This window comes from Lissotriton helveticus, chromosome 4_1 (genome assembly GCF_964261635.1).
Source record: "Lissotriton helveticus chromosome 4_1, aLisHel1.1, whole genome shotgun sequence".
NCBI lineage: Eukaryota > Metazoa > Chordata > Amphibia > Caudata > Salamandridae > Lissotriton > Lissotriton helveticus.
This window is the reverse complement of record NC_136063.1, coordinates 1,071,080,891-1,071,101,798: the sequence shown is the minus strand read 5'-3', so window position 1 is coordinate 1,071,101,798 and position 20,908 is coordinate 1,071,080,891. Positions and strand designations below refer to the sequence as shown.

At 37.5% G+C, this 20,908-nt stretch overlaps 1 protein-coding gene across 1 annotated transcript in view; it reads right to left on the bottom strand.

Annotated features, from left to right (window-relative positions):
* DNAH5 (dynein axonemal heavy chain 5) overlaps nt 1-20,908 on the bottom strand; it is a 5,174,212-nt gene that overhangs the window by 1,548,912 nt on the left and 3,604,392 nt on the right. The gene's annotated exons all lie outside the window — the stretch shown is intronic.

Here is a 20,908-nt window from a genome sequence, read left to right as displayed (position 1 = left end):
TTGCCCCGCGGGGCCCTTTTAAAACCTCCACATTAAACCTAGGGGGTCAGAGAGGTTCTAGTATGCCCCCTTATGGTCATTTTCGCCTTTGTTTTGGCCTCCTCTTGTCTCTCAATCCTACCGAGAGACAAGATGGCGTCCGCTCTGGACTGTTTGGAATGTTGACAGACACCGGAGAGCCAATCAGCTTAGCTACGCGAAGTTTTGGTACGCTTAAGGTCCGCGGACCGGAGCGCTGCCCGGAGCGCGCTTACAGATATATATCTTTTTTTAAACGTTAATTTCTCAAAATCCACTGGAGCACATATATTGAGACCTAGAAAAGGCACATCGGGCTACCAGTCCCTACAATTTTGCCAAGTTTCGTGCAAATCCATTCAGCCGTTCGGGCTAAAAGTGAGGCCAACCGCCCTATGGAAAACTCAATGTTAAAAACACGTTTTGGGACCCCCCTTTTTTCTCGGCCCCCCCTGGACGAACCCCCCCCAAATTTTCAGGGGCTGCTCAGAAACAAAATGTTCCATTTTCCAGAACATTTCAGCCAATTCCATCCACAAACGCCAAAGTTATTCAACATAGAATTTTCAAAAATCCCATAGGGAAAAAATCCTAACTATATATACCTACTGGCGACCGCCAGTAGGTAATATATATTCACTGAAAAAACCATAGGTTTTACACCAGTTATAGTTAGGAATTAGCATTTAAAAAACCTATTAAATTCAATGAAAAAACCATAGGTTTCACACCAGTTATAGTTATCTGGAAGTTTTACTCGCATAAAACCATTGAAATTCCCACGTTATAGTTAGTTGGACTCACTATAACTTGCGCGTGCAATGCACTGCTGATGACGTCACATATTACATCACTCATGACATGGTCAGTGACATCACTCATGACATCACTGATGACACCATCCAGTGAATCTCTGTCTTTCTGAAAAATAAATATTAGTGAGTAATGTTTAAATATTTAAATATATGTATTAGTGTTTCACTTTGTGTATAAGTGGCTGCATGGGTTGGTGAGTAGCTACATGTGTATGTATATGGGTTATTAGATGGTTTTTTTTTAATATCAGTATGCGTGTCTATATGGTTTGGTGAGGGTATTAATTAGCACATAGATGCATGAATGACTGACTCTCTGTTTGTATGTGTTTTGAAGACAGCATATGTGCAGGACTGTATGGGTGGATGAGTGTGTATATGTGTGTGTTAGTGAGTGAATGACTGTCTCACTAGTGTCTTTATCAGTAACTACGTATGTTTTAATCTAGTATATTTGAATATTGATGTATATAAGTCAGTATATGTGAGAGTGAGGGATTGTAAGAGTTCCTGTTTAAATAAGTATGTTTTTCTATAAGTGATTGTTTAACATAGTAAATATGTGTATGTTTTCTTAGAAGTAAGGTGGTAGTGTGTGTATAGCTGTATATGCAAATAAATGAATGTTCAATAGTTTATTTGCATGTGTGAGTATGTGTGTGAGTAACTTTTGGATGACTGTCGTTGTGTAACAGGATATATAGGTGTATCACTATATATGATGAGTGAGTATATGTATGAGTTACTACATAGAACTGTTGGTGAATGAGTGGATGTGTATATAGGTGGTGGAATTACTGAATTGGTTGTTGTAACTGGTATGGGTATCTCCATTTTTTTGAAAATGTTAGTTTCTATTTTTGAATATGTGTTTCAAAGGTTACATTACAGTGAAAGGAGGTCTGTCACTCTGTCAAGGATGGTGTCATCAGTGATGTCATGAGTGATGTCACTGACCATGTCATGAGTGATGTAATATGTGACGTCATCAGCAGTGCATTGCACGCGCAAGTTATAGTGAGTCCAACTAACTATAACGTGGGAATTTCAATGGTTTTATGCGAGTAAAACTTCCAGCTAACTATAACTGGTGTGAAACCTATGGTTTTTTCAGTGAATTTAATAGGTTTTTTAAATGCTAATTCCTAACTATAACTGGTGTAAAACCTATGTTTTTTTCAGTGAATTTCAATGGTTTTTTAATAGCAAATCTCTATAGGTATAAAAAGTAAAAAAATGTATAACGAATTTTATATTGTATAATTATGTAATTTATTTTTTTTTTTTTGCCCCGGGGCGCTCCCGGGGCGCGTACCGGTAAACGCACGGGTAAGCGCAAGGTTACGGCGCGCCCCGGGGCACGTACCGGTGAGCGTCTCGTTAGCGCTATTCCCGCGAACGAAAACAACATCGTGACGTATCGTGTAGCCGCGTGATGCGTCATATGACGTACAGCGAAAGCGCACCCGGAAGCACGCGAGCGCATACGATCGCGCAACGTCCTGACGCGCTTACGCTACGCGCCCACGGGCGCGTAGCGTAAGCGCGTCGGGTCATGTGACCTGAAAATAACACTTTTTATTGGTGCAGAACAGTTTTGGTTTCCAAATGATGAAAGCCTGGGTCATGTGACCTGAAAATAACACTTTTCGTTGGTTCAGGACAGTTTTTTTTTTCCAAATGATGAAAGACCCCACCTTTTTTCCTTATTCTGACTTTGTCCTTTGACTGGGGAAGACCTGTTTGAACAACTTAGAGAAATATTTTGTAGTTTAAAATGGCTACAGTAGCAGCAAAAGCTGGAGCATCTGCACCACCACCACCACCAAGAGGACCACCACAACATTACATTGGTGGTCAAGAAGAGGAGGAGGAGGAAGAGGAAGAGGAGGAGGGGAGAAGATGGCTGCATGAAGACAATACCCCATACAAGCCAAGGCCACACATTGTATGGGAGTTTTTTTCTATCCCAGAGGGCAAGAAGAAAGTCAATGCGGCCAAGGTGACTTGCCTAATCTGTGGCATGGAACTTTCAAGGGGGAACCCTAACAAGAAATATTCTTTTGGTAATAATACCATGATTAGACACATGAACCGCAAGCATCCGAACAACTATTCTGCTGCAGAGATGAGGGAACTGGCCAGTACCCCCCCCAATCTTCAAGCACAACCTCCAAAAGAAAGCAACCCACTCCATCGGGACCAGAGACAAGGGAGACGATCCCTTGCATTCAACCACGGTTTGAGGATTTCCGAATTACATGTATTTATTGTGGTAAGCTCATCTCCTATGGTGAAAAGAGCGTAAAGCTCATCGTCCTTGCTGGTGACAACCACAATTGCCCCAAAAAACCCTAATTTTTTCCTTTTTTTTTTTGCTCCAGTTGAGCCATTTTCAATTACCTTTCTTTTGATTCTCCCCATAAAAATACAAAACAAATATAAAACTGTTCAGAAAAGCCAAAAAAAGTACAAAATGTTCAAAAAAACATTAAATAAAATATAAAACAACAAAAAGAAGAAAAAAAACTGTTCTTTTTAGAAATACCTTTCATTTATAAAAATAAACCTATATTTTTGAAGAATCTCTGTCAAATTTTTTTTCCTCAGGGTACGCGCACCGGGGCGCGCATCCAAAAAAAAATACAAAAAAAGGAATGAAGGAGTTAGCATGAGGGAAGAACACAAAGAGAGTAATGTTAAGAGAAAGAGAGCTAGAGGGAGAAACACAGAGGGATTGTTTATTACATAGTAAAAAACAGAGAAGGTGTAATAGGGTGAAAGTGAGAAAAGTAAAATGAATAAGGGAGCCAAAGAAGGGAAGTGAGAGGAAGAAGACTATAGTAGAGATAGTGGGAGAATGTGAGTGGGTGTTGAAAGAAAAAGAAAGGACAGTAAAAAATGGGGAATGAAGGGTAGTGACGGAACCGGGATAAATGAACAATGGTCAGGGAGGGTGAGAAAAGAGCAGTGAGTGTAAGTAAAGAGGGGTGAAAGAGGGTGAAAAATTGAATTAGGATAAGACATGGGAAGTGACAAAGAGAAAGGACAGAGAGAGTAAAGGAAACAGTGCCTGAATGGGTCTGAGTGAAACAGCAAAGAAAGGTAAGTAATGCAGTGTGTGTGACTTATAGGGAGTCAGTGGGTGTAGGTCGGGGTGTGGGTGTGTAAGGTGTGTCTGTGGGTGTGGGTGTGTGGGGTGTTTCGGTGTGGGTGGAGGTGAGGGTGTGTGAGATATGTGTGAGGGGTGTGTGGGTGTGGGGGTATGTGTGTGGGATGTACGTGTGTGTATGGAATGTGTGTGTGTGTGAGGAGTGTGTGTGGGGGGGTGTGTGTATGAGGTGTGTGTGTGGTGTGTGTGTGGGGTATATGTCAGAGGTGTGTGTATGTGTTGGGAGGGGGATGAGGTGTGTGTGTAGGAGTGAAGTAAATAATTAAGAAAAAAAGAATGAGTGAAGAAGCAAAGGAAGGGAACAGAGGGTAAGTGAAGTAAAGAATGGGGACTGAAAGAAGTTGAATATGAGAGGGGAAATGGGTAAAGGGGAGTAAACATGGAGAATAAGAATAAGTGAGGGAAGCAGAGTAAAGAAACAGGAGTGAGGTTGGTTGAGAAAATTTAGTCACACTTACCATATAATAAATGTAACTTGACTTACATTTTTTTACTACACTTTGTATCTGTGAAAGAGAGAAGAAAAAATAAGTTATAATTAGTAAAATATGTATTTTAAATTAAAAGATACAAATGAAGAGGTTAAAAATCATAACAGTGTATTTAGAAATAAAGTAAGAGTGAAGGACACAGAAAGGGAAATAAAGTAAGGTAGAAGGACAAAAAGAGAGAAAAAGAAATAGAAGGAGAGCAAATTACTAAGAGTAAGGCATATAGATTCACTGACAGAGAGGAAGAGAAGAACAGAGAAATGAACTGAAGGTAAGAAAGATACTAAAACAATGTGAGTTAGCAAAACTAAATCAGAAAACAGTAGTAAGTAAAAAGATAATGACTGAGACGGAAAAGAGTCTAATTAAGGATGCATTTAGAAGAATGAGGAATAGAAGATAACTGAGAGTAAGTGAAGAACAGTCATAGAGTGAAGGGATGAATGGAGAGAGGATAATATATAACGATTGAGGGAAATGGAGTGAGGAAGTTAGTAGACAGACACACTAAGAGAAAAACTGAGTGAGGTGGAGTACAATGAGTGAGCAAAGGAAATGAGTAAGGGAGCAAAAAAAGGAAAGAGAGGAGAAGACGACTAAAACAGTGGTACTGAGAGAAAATAATTTGGTGATGAAAGTAAAGAGAAGGACATTGAAAGAAAGGAAATGAGGGATAGTAATGGAACCAGAGTAAAAGAAATGGGATGAAGAACGATGAGAGAGGAGCAGTGAAGTTGTTGTAAGAGAAATGATAGAAGGTAGATAAACACAAGTGAACATAACACAAGGAGAGTGAGGCACTGAGGACATAGAGGTAGTGAACGAGAAATAGAGAGAAGAGGTCAAAAGAAAGGAGCAAACAAAGATAAGCGAGGGTGAGTGGGTGATTTATAGTGATAGAGTGCGACAATACTGCTGAGTGAGTAAAGAGGAATTACTAAAAGAGCAAAGGAGGAAAATACGGAAAAGGGAAGTAAAGCAGAGAGACTGAAAGCTGAAAAGTTATGCAAGGGAGAGAGGGGATGCAGACAGTTGAAAGGAGAATGAGGGGTTGTTAAAGAAGTGGAGTAAAGGAACGGGGTTACAGAGAGTGAGAGAAAGACATTATAAGTGAGTAAAAAGAGCTGAAAGAGGATGGAAAAAGGAAAGTGAGTGTCAGACAATGGGAACACAATTTAATTTACACAATCCAAAAGTATAGAATAACTTGTACAACATGTTACATATTTTATTTTTGCTGTTCTCAGAATATATTGAATTTCACTTAAAACAGTGAGTTCAAATTACTCATCATATGACAGCGGGAAAAAAAACACAATCTAAAAGATTGTGTTTTAAAAAAAACCTTAGATACTGACAAATGACAAATTTACACTAATCTTTGATTCACTTACTTTTCCTTTAGGCCAAATAGTATATCATGAAGGTCCTTTTCTCGTTGGAAAGTACTCTGCTGTTCACTAAAAAATCCATTTCATCGACTTTCTAGAAGAAAAGCTCCAAGAACATCTGAAATATTTTCATTATTTTCATATACTCCTTTTTTTCAGTCATGACTCTTTACTCATTCCTTTACTTTTCCTTTTGGCCAAATAGTGTCAGATGTATGAGTATATTTTCAAATTAATTCTAAGAAACTCTGAAATTACCGTTTTTCCGACGTTCTGAAAGAAAGGCTCAGACAACATTTTCACAATATTTAAGTATTTGTAAAACCATCTCTGACTCACTCATGTTCATCATTTTGTATAATACTGATATCACTTACTATGAGATCCACTTACAGTACCTATATGACAAGTCAATTTTTTATATTACCTGGATCACTTTTACTCAGAATATATTTTTAAACAGCAAAATAACCTTTATTAACTGCTCCCGTCTTCATAGGCCAATTACCTTTACTTAAATTTTGGTTCTAAAAACACTAGGTATGAATTTTTTAAGTCAAAAGGCAAACGTTGTTTGAAAGTCAAATGAGTGTCATTACAGTGGGTCCAACCTTTACGACTTTTTAAATAGCATGTTGTTGAAGGACCGTCATGATAAATAATAGCTACAGTTGCAAAGGTTCTTCCTGAAATTGATAACTGAGAAGCCACAAAAATTTTAATAGAAGTTGACAATTTACTTCCATCAGGTTTACATCATTGGAACATTAAAATCACATATTTACCATAAGTTTGTAAAAAATTATGTGGACAGCATTGCAGACTTACATTGGGTACACACCATATTGTGATCAGCTGCTTTAACTAGATTATTAAAAGGCACTGATTTGCAAATGTGGAGTATACTCTCTTCTTAACCTATTGTATTCTTTAACACAATCTAGATCAGCACAAATCTTTGTTTCATCACACTCAATGAAGTACAATCCTGATAAAGTTCTGACTCGTGATAATGCCACATATGCCATACCCTCTTTAAACACAGAACTTCCAATCTTCACCAAAGCACTATCTACACTTAAACCTTGAGATTTATGAATTGTCACCGCATATGCCAAACAAATAGGAAACTGTTTTCGGCGAACATATAAGTCTTTCACAAGCAAAAACTTAGCTGAACAACGACAAATTTGTTCTATTTCGTTAATGCCATCAAATTTAATTTTTAAAATTTCAATTCCATCTCTATTTTTGTAATTCACAAAACCAACAACATGACCCATTGCTCCATTTACCAGACCTCTTTCAACATTTAAATTCCTTCTCAAAATAATACGACAATTTAAACACACATTCAGAGTCTTTTCAAAACCAGCAGTTTTACATATAGTCTTCTCTAATGAATCCAATTTTGATTTCAAATTTTCAGACAAAATAATTGTTGCTCCCATATGCTCTATTTTATCTATAGCTTCCAGTTTCACTATCTCTTCAATTTCTAACTTTAACACGTTGTTGTTGAACATGGAACATTCTTTCAGAGTTGGCATCAAACATATGCCACATTTCTTCTCGTTAATTTTCTTAAAAATATTCTCTGGAAGAATGTTTTCATTTGGGTACAAATTTGAAATTAATCGTCCCAATCCTTGGTTGCATTAAAAGAATCTTCGTAACAGAGAAAATCTCCAAGTAGTTCCTCTTCTGTACGCCATGGTTTAAAGAGTAGCAAAAGAGCCTAATAGTAAAATTCCCTTTTGTTTGGATTTTCACAACTCAATTTTCGATGATTAATCAAATGACCTTTTCTCTGTTTCACTAGACATCCTTCACATCCAATGACAGCATATATTCCATTATTGATATCTTCCCTGACGTTCCTTTTATAAATATAGCTTTGAAGAACTTCATAGAGACAAGCGTTCTCAAGGTGAGGACTTCTATTTGGATAGTATGTATCCAACATGTTTGTCTTCAAAATATCTGTACTTTCTGGTTCTTTTTCCGCCAAATACTCTATCTCTTGTACAGATTTCAAAACTCGGTTTCGTGTTGCAGCAAGACCTAGACTTATCCAAATGATGGTTCTAGATTTGGCATAGAGACTTGCTGATGACAATCGATCAGAACATTCATATGCTCCAATGTCTCGATGCGACAACATCTTCAGACTGTAACTGTATATTTTCTTGCTTAGACTCTTTTCATGTGAAATGTCCTCCCACATTTCCTTCAGTTCTGTCTTTTTTTTGTGATGTAAGACGTCACATATCGAGCCACAGCAATAGAGTTGTCAGCAACGAATTGAATATCCATGTTAGCATTCAACATGGACAAAATCACTGGGTTGTAGTCGTTGATGTACTTGGACTCTTCGTTTCTTTTTAAATTGTATGTATTTTTTGGTGATTTCCTCGTCACAGTATGTCGCAGAGAAGACATCAAATTATTTACTCTTCCTTTAGAAATCACTGGTCGTGGAAAGCCAAAACAAATTTTGTGTAGAACTTGCCCTTGTTTCTGAATTTTCGACGACAGTACTTTCCACAACGATGGGATTGAAAGCGTAAAACTTGTTGCCTTAAACTGTTTTCTTCGGTAGTTTTCGGAACAGCACATGTTGAATACTCTTCAATGAAGCTCATCACTGTCTCATCCGAATCTGTTCCAAATGTGGGTGCATCTTTAATCCACAACAACATATGTATATGAGGAGCACCTCTCGCTTGATACTCCTTTCTCCAAAAGAAATCCAAAACCTCTCCAAGGGGAGGATTTTTTTTGTTGGTAATAAACGACATCATAGCTTCAAATCTATGATTGAAATATCTGCATACATTCACTGGATCCAAAGAACACAGTTCTCCTGCAGTTTTGAATTCTGTATTTTGTATATTTGCATTTGCCTCTCGTAGAAATTCAAGTAAGTCGTCCCATGCATACTCAGCACAGCTAAGAGTGAGGAACCATGTAGGAGTTCCTAAGTTTCTTAGCAATACATTTCAATTCCCCATGACGACGGTACCAATACTCATTTGTACCACGCTGACATGCCATGAGATTGATTAAATGAGATTCCAAAATATTATCTTGCAGATTCACTTTCTCCATAAAGTCCCTCGCCGAAACATTTTGCAGATGTGCTCCACTTTTCAGTATATGGTTTACTGCATAAGAAAGCCCAGACAAGTCACTTTCATACAGTAGATGAAACAAATAGGGAATGCATTGACGAAACCTTGGATCTTCAGCATATAATCTTACAGTTCGATATTCAGATGCAGGAATTTGAAGTGGTCGATCGTTATATCGTCCACCTCGACCTGTTGGAAATAAATGTGGAAAACAACGAGCTTCCAAACTTTCTTCCCATACACTAATGGGACTTCCTTTTGCTGCTTTCATTTGAAACAAGTCAATTGCATTCCCCACCACTTCTTTGGAATGCAAAGGATGAACAGTATAATGTTCATATATTTCTTCACTTCTTGATACATCAACTTTTTCAATTTGGGCAGCTGAACAATCACTGTCTTCATCCGCAGCTGTTTCCTCTGCTTCAACACATACATGTTTGTAGTACTCATTGTTTTTGACCAAATACAAGGTTTCCTTTTTGACTTTCCTAACATCCACTAAATCTTGCCAGATTTTCTTACTCTTTGTCGGAACCCCATTAACTAGAATTACCAGAGGTTCCTCTTCCACTTTGTCTACACCAATTGTATCAATATTTTTTTTTAAATCTAGAGGCAAATAAACAACTCTTCCCTTTAATCCTCTCTGTAAATCTGAAGGAGGCAATTTCCCTATCTTAGGCTCCATGCGAACAATAGCCTGAAAAGGATGGACACATTGAATCAAAATAGACTCATATGTATTTAAATCCATCAATTCAGGAGGAATGTCTACCAACTCCAGATTATTATGAACAGCTGTAGCAGGCATTCTGTTTTGATTTAATTTATCATAACAATATTTACAAATACGCTGATCAGAACTCAAATCAAAACAATTCTCCACCCACAAATAAGTTGCAAAATCCTTCCACTCATAATTATTTATCTTTTCACTTTTTACGTATAAATCAACTAATCTAGTTTGATGCTTATAATGAGTTCGTCGACAACACACACAAGTAAAATTTGGCCTTTCACTTGATTTCACCTTAAACCTGGTAATTTCCTGGTCAAACTTTTCTGTACTTGAAATCTGTACATTGTCTTCCACATTACCTTGAATTTCTGTGTCAATTTCTACACTGTCCTCTTTTTCACCAAAATAAGAAATCTCAATTTCTTCACAAATCTTCTTCACATCTAATTCAGTTCCATGCAAAAGAGCACTGTTTAATTGTTTAAGCTTAAGTGCTGGACTTTTTGCATAATACAACTTTCTCACTAATTTCCTCATTTTGGTATGATGCACTGCTAACATCCTAAAATGATGAAAAACACTTTGACAGACTTTTCTAGAAAGACAAGCCAGTGAATGCCCTTGCAAACCTGTGTTTTCTCTCACTCTGCAAGGATCTAAGTCTTGCAACAACTTCATTTTTTGTTTTAGACTTTCCTTACTATATGTACGTAAGAAATTACAAAACAAATCAATTGATTCCTGTCGCACAGTACAAATACTACTACACTTCCAAGTGTACACTGGACCCTTAGTACATCTCCCTAAAACTTCATCAGTTAACACCTCTTCTGGTTCTCTAGGCACAAGTTTCTCTTTTTCAATCGGACAACCGTCTTTCACCTCATATGCTCGACCACTGGTGTCAACTGCATGCACTAAATCATTCTCCTGGAAGTAACTCTCCTCATTAAAAAATGGCTCACAACTTGAAATGTTTTAAGAGTTACCACTTTATGACAATCAAGATGACTTCAGGTGTGCCATACGTTTGTCATAAGTAGGACTGTTAGCGCTCTAGTTGTTCTTTAGAACACTCTGGGAAGCTGCAGTAGAACACAAAGGAATCAACTGACAGTCTCTGTCCTTGTTGGATGTACACGTTTTACTGAGAATGTAAGAGTTCATTCTCACATGACTGAGAAAGATAATGTGAATTTACAGAAAATATGCTCTCAGTTTAGCTTATAGATCACCTTCCAAACTTCTGTGGGAAACGCATTAGAAAATAGTTTTCTCTCAAACATGATTCATGATATCCCAGCAGAAGGCTTTTTCACATAGTAAAATCACCTTAGAACACAGCACAATTCCTAAAATGAGTATGGTACCATCAACAAATGATTTATAATGTAACTAATGTCTTAAAACCTTCTATTAACTGCAATGCTTTTTAATGAGGTGCTATCGTGTATATTGGTCCCAAGATAGCTGCCAAAACTTCTTGAATGAATTGCTAGCAGCCAATCAGATCTCACAATGAGATGTGTGGTTAGGCTCCGCTCAGATATATATATTTTTTTCCTTTAATATCTAAAAAACTACTCAACAGATTTACACCATTTAACAAAAAGGCAGGAGTCTGAAACAAGGGCAACCTCTTTGCCAAATTTGGTGTAATTCCGTTCAGCAGTTCGGGCTGTAGCTGCGACTAAATGTTCCTATGGAAAATTGCATGGGGAAAACATGTTTTGGGAACTCCCTTTTTTATCGGCCTACGCTTGACGAATCACTCCCAAACTGAGTGATGTCACTGACCATGTCATGAGTGATGTAATATGTGACGTCATCAGCAGTGCATTGCACGCGCAAGTTATAGTGAGTCCAACTAACTATAACGTGGGAATTTCAATGGTTTTATGCGCGTAAAACTTCCAGCTAACTATAACTGGTGTGAAACCTATGGTTTTTTCAGTGAATTTAATAGGTTTTTTAAATGCTAATTCCTAACTATAACTGGTGTAAAACCTATGTTTTTTTCAGTGAATTTCAATGGTTTTTTAATAGCAAATCTCTATAGGTATAAAAAGTAAAAAATGTTCTAACGAATTTTATATTGTATAATTATGTAATTTTTTAATTTTTTTTTTTTTTTTTGCCCCGGGGCGTTCCCGGGGCGCGTACCGGTAAACGCACGGGTAAGCGCAATGTTACGGAGCGCCCCGGGGCGCATCTCGTTAGCGCTATTCCCGCGAACGAAAACAACATCGTGACATATCGCGTAGCCGCGTGATGCGTCATATGATGTACAGCGTAAGCGCACCCGGAAGCACGCGAGCGCATTCGATCGCGCAACGTCCTGACGCGCTTACGCTACGCGCCCACGGGCGCGCCCCAGAGCGCGACTACAGGCGCGCCCCGAGCGCGTAGCGTAAGCGCGTCGGGTCATGTGACCTGAAAATAACACTTTTTATTGGTGCATAACAGTTTTGGTTTCCAAATGATGAAAGCCTGGGTCATGTGACCTGAAAATAACACTTTTCGTTGGTTCAGGACAGTTTTTTTTTCCAAATGATGAAAGACCCCACCTTTTTTCCTTATTCTGACTTTGTCCTTTGACTGAGGAAGACCTGTTTGAACAACTTAGAGAAATATTTTGTACTTTAAAATGGCTACAGTAGCAGCAAAAGCTGGAGCATCTGCACCACCACCACCACCAAGAGGACCACCACAACATTACATTGGTGGTCAAGAAGAGGAGGAGGAGGAAGAGGAAGAGGAGGAGGGGAGAAGATGGCTGCATGAAGACAATACCCCATACAAGCCAAGGCCACACATTGTATGGGAGTTTTTTTCTATCCCAGAGGGCAAGAAGAAAGTCAATGCGGCCAAGGTGACTTGCCTAATCTGTGGCATGGAACTTTCAAGGGGGAACCCTAACAAGAAATATTCTTTTGGTAATAATACCATGATTAGACACATGAACCGCAAGCATCCGAACAACTATTCTGCTGCAGAGATGAGGGAACTGGCCAGTACCCCCCCCCAATCTTCAAGCACCACCTCCAAAAGAAAGCAACCCACTCCAACTGGACCAGAGACAAGGGAGACGATCCCTTGCATTCAACCACGATTTGAGGATTTCCAAATTACATGTATTTATTGTGGTAAGCTCATCTCCTATGGTGAAAAGAGCATAAAGCTCATCGTCCTTGCTGGTGACAACCACAATTGCCCCAAAAAACCCTAATTTTTTCCGTTTTTTTTTTGCTCCAGTTGAGCCATTTTCAATTCCCTTTTTTTGATTCTCCCCATAAAAATACAAAAAAAATAAAACTGTTCAGAAAAGCCAAAAAAAGTACAAAATGTTCAAAAAAATATTAAATAAAATATAAAACAACAAAAAGAAGAAAAAAAACTGTTCTTTTTAGAACTACCTTTAATTTATAAAAATAAACCTATATTGTTGAAGAATCTCTGTCAATTTTTTTTTCCTCAGGGTACGCGCACCGGGGCGCGCATCCAAAAAAAAAAAAAAAAAATGAATGAAGGAGTTAGCATGAGGGAAGAACACAAAGAGAGTAATGTTAAGAGAAAGAGAGCTAGAGGGAGAAACACAGAGGGATTGTTTATTACATAGTAAAAAACAGAGAAGGTGTAATAGGGTGAAAGTGAGAAAAGTAAAATGAATAAGGGAGCGAAAGAAGGGAAGTGAGAGGAAGAAGACTATAGTAGACATAGTGGGAGAATGTGAGTGGGTGTTGAAAGAAAAAGGACAGTAAAAAATGGGGAATGAAGAGTAGTGACGGAACCGGGATAAATGAACAATGGTGAGGGAGGGTGAGAAAAGAGCAGTGAGTGTAAGTAAAGAGGGGTGAAAGAGGGTGAAAAATTGAATTAGGATAAGACATGGGGAGTGACAAAGAGAAAGGACAGAGAGAGTAAAGGAAACAGTGCCTGAATGGGTCTGAGTGAAACAGCAAAGAAAGGTAAGTAATGCAGTGTGTGTGACTTATAGGGAGTCAGTGGGTGTAGGTCGGGTGTGTGTGTGTAAGGTGTGTCTGTGGGTGTGGGTGTGTGGGGTGTTTCGGTGTGGGTGGAGGTGAGGGTGTGTGAGATATGTGTGAGGGGTGTGTGGGTGTGGGGGTATGTGTGTGGGATGTACGTGTGTGTATGGAATGTGTGTGTGTTTGAGGAGTGTGTGTGGGGTGTGTGTGTGTATGAGGTGTGTGTGTGGTGTGTGTGTGTGGGGTGTATGTCAGAGGTGTGTGTATGTGTTGGGAGGGGGGTGAGGTGTGTGTGTAGGAGTGAAGTAAATAATTAGAAAAAAGAGAATGAGTGAAGAAGCAAAGGAAGGGAACAGAGGGTAAGTGAAGTAAAGAATGGGGACTGAAAGAAGTTGAATATGAGAGGGGAAATGGGGAAAGGGGAGTAAACATGGAGAATAGGAATAAGTGAGGGAAGCAGAGTAAAGGACCAGGAGTGAGGTTGGTTGAGAAAATATTAGTGAGGTTAAAGCAAAGGGTGATGACAAACTACATTTTTTTAGTCACACTTACCATATAATAAATGTAACTTGAATTATATTTTTTTACTACACTTTGTATCTGTGAAAGAGAGAAGAAAAAATAAGTTATAATTAGTAAAATATGTATTTTAAATTAAAAGATACAAATGAAGAGGTTAAAAATCATAACAGTGTATTTAGAAATAAAGTAAGAGTGAAGGACACAGAAAGGGAAATAAAGTAAGGTAGAAGGACAAAAAGAGAGAAAAAGAAATAGAAGGAGAGCAAATTACTAAGAGTAAGGCATATAGATTCACTGACAGAGAGGAAGAGAAGAACAGAGAAATGAACTGAAGGTAAGAAGATACTAAAACAATGTGAGTTAGCAAAACTAAATCAGGAAACAGTAGTAAGTAAAAAGATAATGACTGAGACGGAAAAGAGTCTAATTAAGGATGCATTTAGAAGAATGAGGAATAGAAGATAACTGAGAGTAAGTGAAGAACAGTCATAGAGTGAAGGGATGAATGGAGAGAGGATAATATACAACGATTGAGGGAAATGGAGTGAGGAAGTTAGTAGACAGACACACTAAGAGAAAAACTGAGTGAGGTGGAGTACAATGAGTGAGCAAAGGAAATGAGTAAGGGAGCAAAAAAAGGAAAGAGAGGAGAAGACGACTAAAACAGTGGTACTGAGAGAAAATAATTTGGTGATGAAAGTAAAGAGAAGGACATTGAAAGAAAGGAAATGAGGGATAGTAATGGAACCAGAGTAAAAGAAATGGGATGAAGAACGATGAGAGAGGAGCAGTGAAGTTGTTGTAAAAGAAATGATAGAAGGTAGATAAACACAAGTGAACATAACACAAGGAGAGTGAGGCACTGAGGACATAGAGGTAGTGAACGAAAAATAGAGAGAAGAGGTCAAAAGAAAGGAGCAAACAAAGATAAGCGAGGGAGAGTGGGTGATTTATAGTGATAGAGTGCGACAATACTGCTGAGTGAGTAAAGAGGAATTACTAAAAGAGCAAAGGAGGAAAATACGGAAAAGGGAAGTAAAGCAGAGAGACTGAAAGTTGAAAAGTTATGCAAGGGAGAGAGGGAATGCAGACAGTTGAAATGAGAATGAGGGGTTGTGAAAGAAGTGGAGTAAAGGAACGGGGGTTACAGAGAGTGAGAGAAAGACATTATAAGTGAGTAAAAAGAGCTGAAAGAGGATGGAAAAAGGAAAGTGAGTGTCAGACAATGGGAATACAATTTAATTTACACAATCCAAAGTATAGAATAACTTGTACAACATGTTACATATTTTATTTTTGCTGTGCTCAGAATATATTGAATTTCACTTAAAACAGTGAGTTCAAATTATTCATCATATGACAGCGGGGAAAAAAACACAATCTTAAAGATTGTGTTTTAAAAAAAAACCTTAGATACTGACAAATGACAAATGTACACTAATCTTTGATTCACTTACTTTTCCTTTAGGCCAAATAGTATATCATGAAGGTCCTTTTCTCGTTGGAAAGTACTCTGCTGTTCACTAAAAAATCTATTTCATCGACTTTCTAGAAGAAAAGCTCCAAGAACATCTGAAATATTTTCATTATTTTCACATACTCCTTTTTTTCAGTCATGACTCTTTACTCATTCCATTACTTTTCCTTTTGGCCAAATAGTGTCAGATGTATGAGTATATTTTCAAATGAATTCTAAGAAACTCTGAAATTACAGTTTTTTCGACGTTCTGAAAGAAAGGCTCATACAACATTTTCACAATATTTAAGTATTTGTAAAACCATCTCTGACTCACTCATGTTCATCATTTTGTATAATACTGATATCACTTACTATGAGATCCACTTACAGTACCTATATGACAAGTCAATTTTTTATATTACCTGGATCACTTTTACTCAGAATATATTTTTAAACAGCAAAATAACCTTTATTAACTGCTCCTGTCTTCATAGGCCAATTACCTTTACTTAAATTTTGGTTCTAAAAACACTAGGTATGATTTTTTTAAGTCAAAAGGCAAACGTTGTTTGAAAGTCAAATGAGTGTCATTACAGTGGGTCCAACCTTTACGACTTTTTAAATAGCATGTTGTTGAAGGACCGTCATGATAAATAATAGCTACAGTTGCAAAGGTTCTTCCTGAAATTGATAACTGAGAAGCCACAAAAATTTTAATAGAAGTTGACAATTTACTTCCATCAGGTCTACATTATTGGAACATTAAAATCATATATTTACCATAAGTTTGTAAAAAATAATGTGGACAGCATTGCAGACTTACATTGGGTACACACCATATTGTGATCAGCTGCTTTAACTAGATTATTAAAAGGCACTGATTTGCAAATGTGGAGCATACTCTCTTCTTAACCTATTGTATTCTTTAACACAATCTAGATCAGCACAAATCTTTGTTTCATCACACTCAATCAAGTACAATCCTGATAAAGTTCTGACTCGTGATAATGCCACATATGCCATACCCTCTTTAAACACAGAACTTCCAATGTTCACCAAAGCACTATCTACACTTAAACCTTGAGATTTATGAATTGTCACCGCATATGCCAAACAAATAGGAAACTGTTTTCGGCGAACATATAAGTCTTTCACAAGCAAAAACTTAGCTGAACAACGACAAATTTGTTCTATTTCGTCAATGCCATCAAATTTAATTTTTAAAATTTCAATTCCATCTCTATTTTTGTAATTCACAAAACCAACAACATGACCCATTGCTCCATTTACCAGACCTCTTTCAACATTTAAATTCCTTCTCAAAATAATACGACAATTTAAACACACATTCAGAGTCTTTTCAAAACCAGCAGTTTTACATATAGTCTTCTCTAATGAATCCAATTTTGATTTCAAATTTTCAGACAAAATAATTGTTGCTCCCATATGCTCTATTTTATCTATAGCTTCCAGTTTCACTATCTCTTCAATTTCTAACTTTAACACGTTGTTGTTGAACATGGAACATTCTTTCAGAGTTGGCATCAAACATATGCCACATTTCTTCTCGTTAATTTTCTTAAAAATATTCTCTGGAAGAATGTTTTCATTTGGGTACAAATTTGAAATTAATCGTCCATGTAAAGCTTCTTTCCCATGCTGACTTACTTTTCAGATTCTTACATCTTGTAGAATATTTTTATAATCTTCATCCTTTGCCTGCCGCATATTTTGGAGTAGTTCTGCATATTTGAAATTTAACCATATATTAACGTTTCCAATGCTTCCTAGGCACTTCTTGGTATCTTCATGCGTGACCATTTTAAACACTGATTGTCCTTTCACTGGAGTCAACTGCAGTAGATCTCCAAAAACAATGATGTGTTTCCCTCCAAATAACACATCATACTCTGTTCTAAGAATTTCTTGCATTCTCAAATGCACAAAAGCAAGCATTAGATTTGAGACCATGCTTACTTCATCAATGATAAGAAGTTTCATTTTCTTCAGGACTCTCGAAACTTCGGAACACGCATCTCCAGGTAGCTTGTGGTATTGCAATTTGTTATCATGCTCCACTGGCAGCATCAGTAAACGATGCAAAGTAATCCCTTTAATATTATGTGCTGCCAGCCCAGTTGGAGCGGTAACAACACAAGATAGCGGTGATTCAGTCCTTTTCTGCAGATAAGTTGCAATTGCTTTAATCAGAGAACTTTTTCCAGTTCCCGCTTCTCCACTCACGTACAGTTGGACAGGCTTAAATGATGTACATGAGCACTCTTTTTTCTCATGAGTGAATCCATGTTCAATCTGTTCTGTGACTTCGTCATATATCTGCTCTTGCTCAAGGGTTAGTTGTTTCACCAAATCTTTAAAGTTAACTACATCATCTTGAGCTTGTTCCATAGCTCTTTCCACCTCATCCATGGCAGTGGCAGCTTCATTTTGGATAATTGGTCCTCCTAGTGGATCCTGACTTAATGAAGTAGAACTCTGACTGTCTTGAGAACTGTCTCTCGCAATCTCTGCAGCAATTGTTGCTTCTTGCTCTATTTCTTCGTTCAACATTTGCAGATAATTTGGAAAAGCAAGACATTCTATGGTATCCTTGGTTGCATTAAAAGAATCTTCGTAACAGAGAAAATCTCCAAGTAGTTCCTCTTCTGTACGCCATGGTTTAAAGAGTTGCAAAAGAGCCAAATAGTAAAATTCCCTTTTGTTTGGATTTTCACAACTCAATTTTCGATGATTAATCAAATGACCTTTTCTCTGTTTCACTAGACATCCTTCACATCCAATGACAGCACATATTCCATTATTGATATCTTCCCTGACGTTCCTCTTATAAATATAGCTTTGAAGAACTTCATAGAGACAAGCGTTCTCAAGGTGAGGACTTCTATTTGGATAGTATGTATCCAACATGTTTAAAATATCTGTACTTTCTGGTTCTTTTTCCGCCAAATACTCTATCTCTTGTACAGATTTCAAAACTCGGTTTCGTGTTGCAGCAAGACCTAGACTTATCCAAATGATGGTTCTAGATTTGGCATAGAGACTTGCTGATGACAATCGATCAGAACATTCATATGCTCCAATTTCTCGATGCGACAACATCTTCAGACTGTAACTGTATATTTTCTTGCTTAGACTCTTTTCATGTGAAATGTCCTCCCACATTTCCTTCAGTTCTGTCTTTTTTTTTTGTGATGTAAGACGTCACATATCGAGCCACAGCAATAGAGTTGTCAGCAACGAATTGAATATCCATGTTAGCATTCCACATGGACAAAATCACTGGGTTGTAGTCGTTGATGTACTTGGACTCTTCGTTTCTTTTTAAATTGTATGTATTTTTTGGTGATTTCCTCGTCACAGTATGTCGCAGAGAAGACATCAAATTATTTACTCTTCCTTTAGAAATCACTGGTCGTGGAAAGCCGAAACGAAATTTTGTGTAGAACTTGTCCTTGTTTCTGAATTTTCGACGGCAGTACTTTCCACAACGATGGGATTGAAAGCGTAAAACTTGTTGCCTTAAACTGTTTTCTTCTGTAGTTTTCGGAACAGCACATGTTGAATACTCTTCAATGAAGCTCATCACTGTCTCATCCGAATCTGTTCCAAATGTGGGTGCATCTTTAATCCACAACAACATATGTATATGAGGAGCACCTCTCGCTTGATACTCCTTTCTCCAAAAGAAATCCAAAACCTCTCCAAGGGGAGGATTTTTTTTGTTGGTAATAAAAGACATCATAGCTTCAAATCTATGATTGAAATATCTGCATACATTCACTGGATCCAAAGCACACAGTTCTCCAGCAGTTTTGAATTCTATATTTTGTATATTTGCATTTGCCTCTCGTAGAAATTCAAGTAAGTCGTCCCATGCATACTCAGCACAGCTATGAGTGAGGAACCATGTAGGAGTTCCTAAGTTTCTTAGCATACATTTCAATTCCCCATGACGACGGTACCAATACTCATTTGTACCACGCTGACATGCCATGAGATTGATTAAATGAGATTCCAAAATATTATCTTGCAGATTCACTTTCTCAATAAAGTCCCTCGCCGAAACATTTTGCAGATGTGCTCCACTTTTCAGTATATGGTTTACTGCATAAGAAAGCCCAGACAAGTCACTTTCATACAGTAGATGAAACAAATAGGGAATGCATTGACGAAACCTTGGATCTTCACCATATAATATTACAGTTCGATATTCAGATGCAGGAATTTGAAGTGGTCGATCGTCATATCGTCCACCTCGACCTGTTGGAAATAAATGTGGAAAACAACGAGCTTCCAAACTTTCTTCCCATACACTAATGAGACTGCCTTTTCCTGTTTTCATTTGAAACAAGTCAATTGCATTCCCCATCACTTCTTTGGAATGCAAAGGATGAACAGTATAATGTTCATATATTTCTTCACTTCTTGATACATCCACTTTTTCAATTTGGCCAGCTGAACAATCACTGTCTTCCTCTGCAGCTGTTTCCTCTGCTTCAACACATACATGTTTGTAGTACTCATTGTTTTTGACCAAATACAACGTTGCCTTTTTGACTTTCCTAACATCCACTAAATCTTGCCAGATTTTCTTACTCTTTGTCGGAACCCCATTAACTAGAATAACCTGAGGTTCCTCTTCCACTTTCTCTACACCAATTGTATCAATATTTTTCTTGAAATCTAGAGGCAAATAAACAACTCTTCCCTTTAATCCTCTCTGTAAATCTGAAGGAGGCAATTTCCCTATCTTAGGCTCCATGCGAACAATAGCCTGAAAAGGATGGACACATTGAATCAAAATAGACTCATATGTATTTAAATCCATCAATTCTGGAGGAATGTCTACCAACTCCAGATTATTATGAACAGCTCTAGCAGGCATTCTGTTTTGATTTAATTTATCATAACAATATTTACAAATACGTTGATCAGAACTCAAATCAAAACAATTCTCCACCCACAAATAAGTTGCAAAATCCTTCCACTCATAATTATTTATCTTTACACTTTTTACGTATAAATCAACTAATCTAGTTTGATGCTTATAATGAGTTTGTCGACAACACACACAAGTAAAATTCGGCCTTTCACTTGATTTCACCTTAAACCTGGTAATTTCCTGGTCAAACTTTTCTGTACTTGAAATCTGTACAT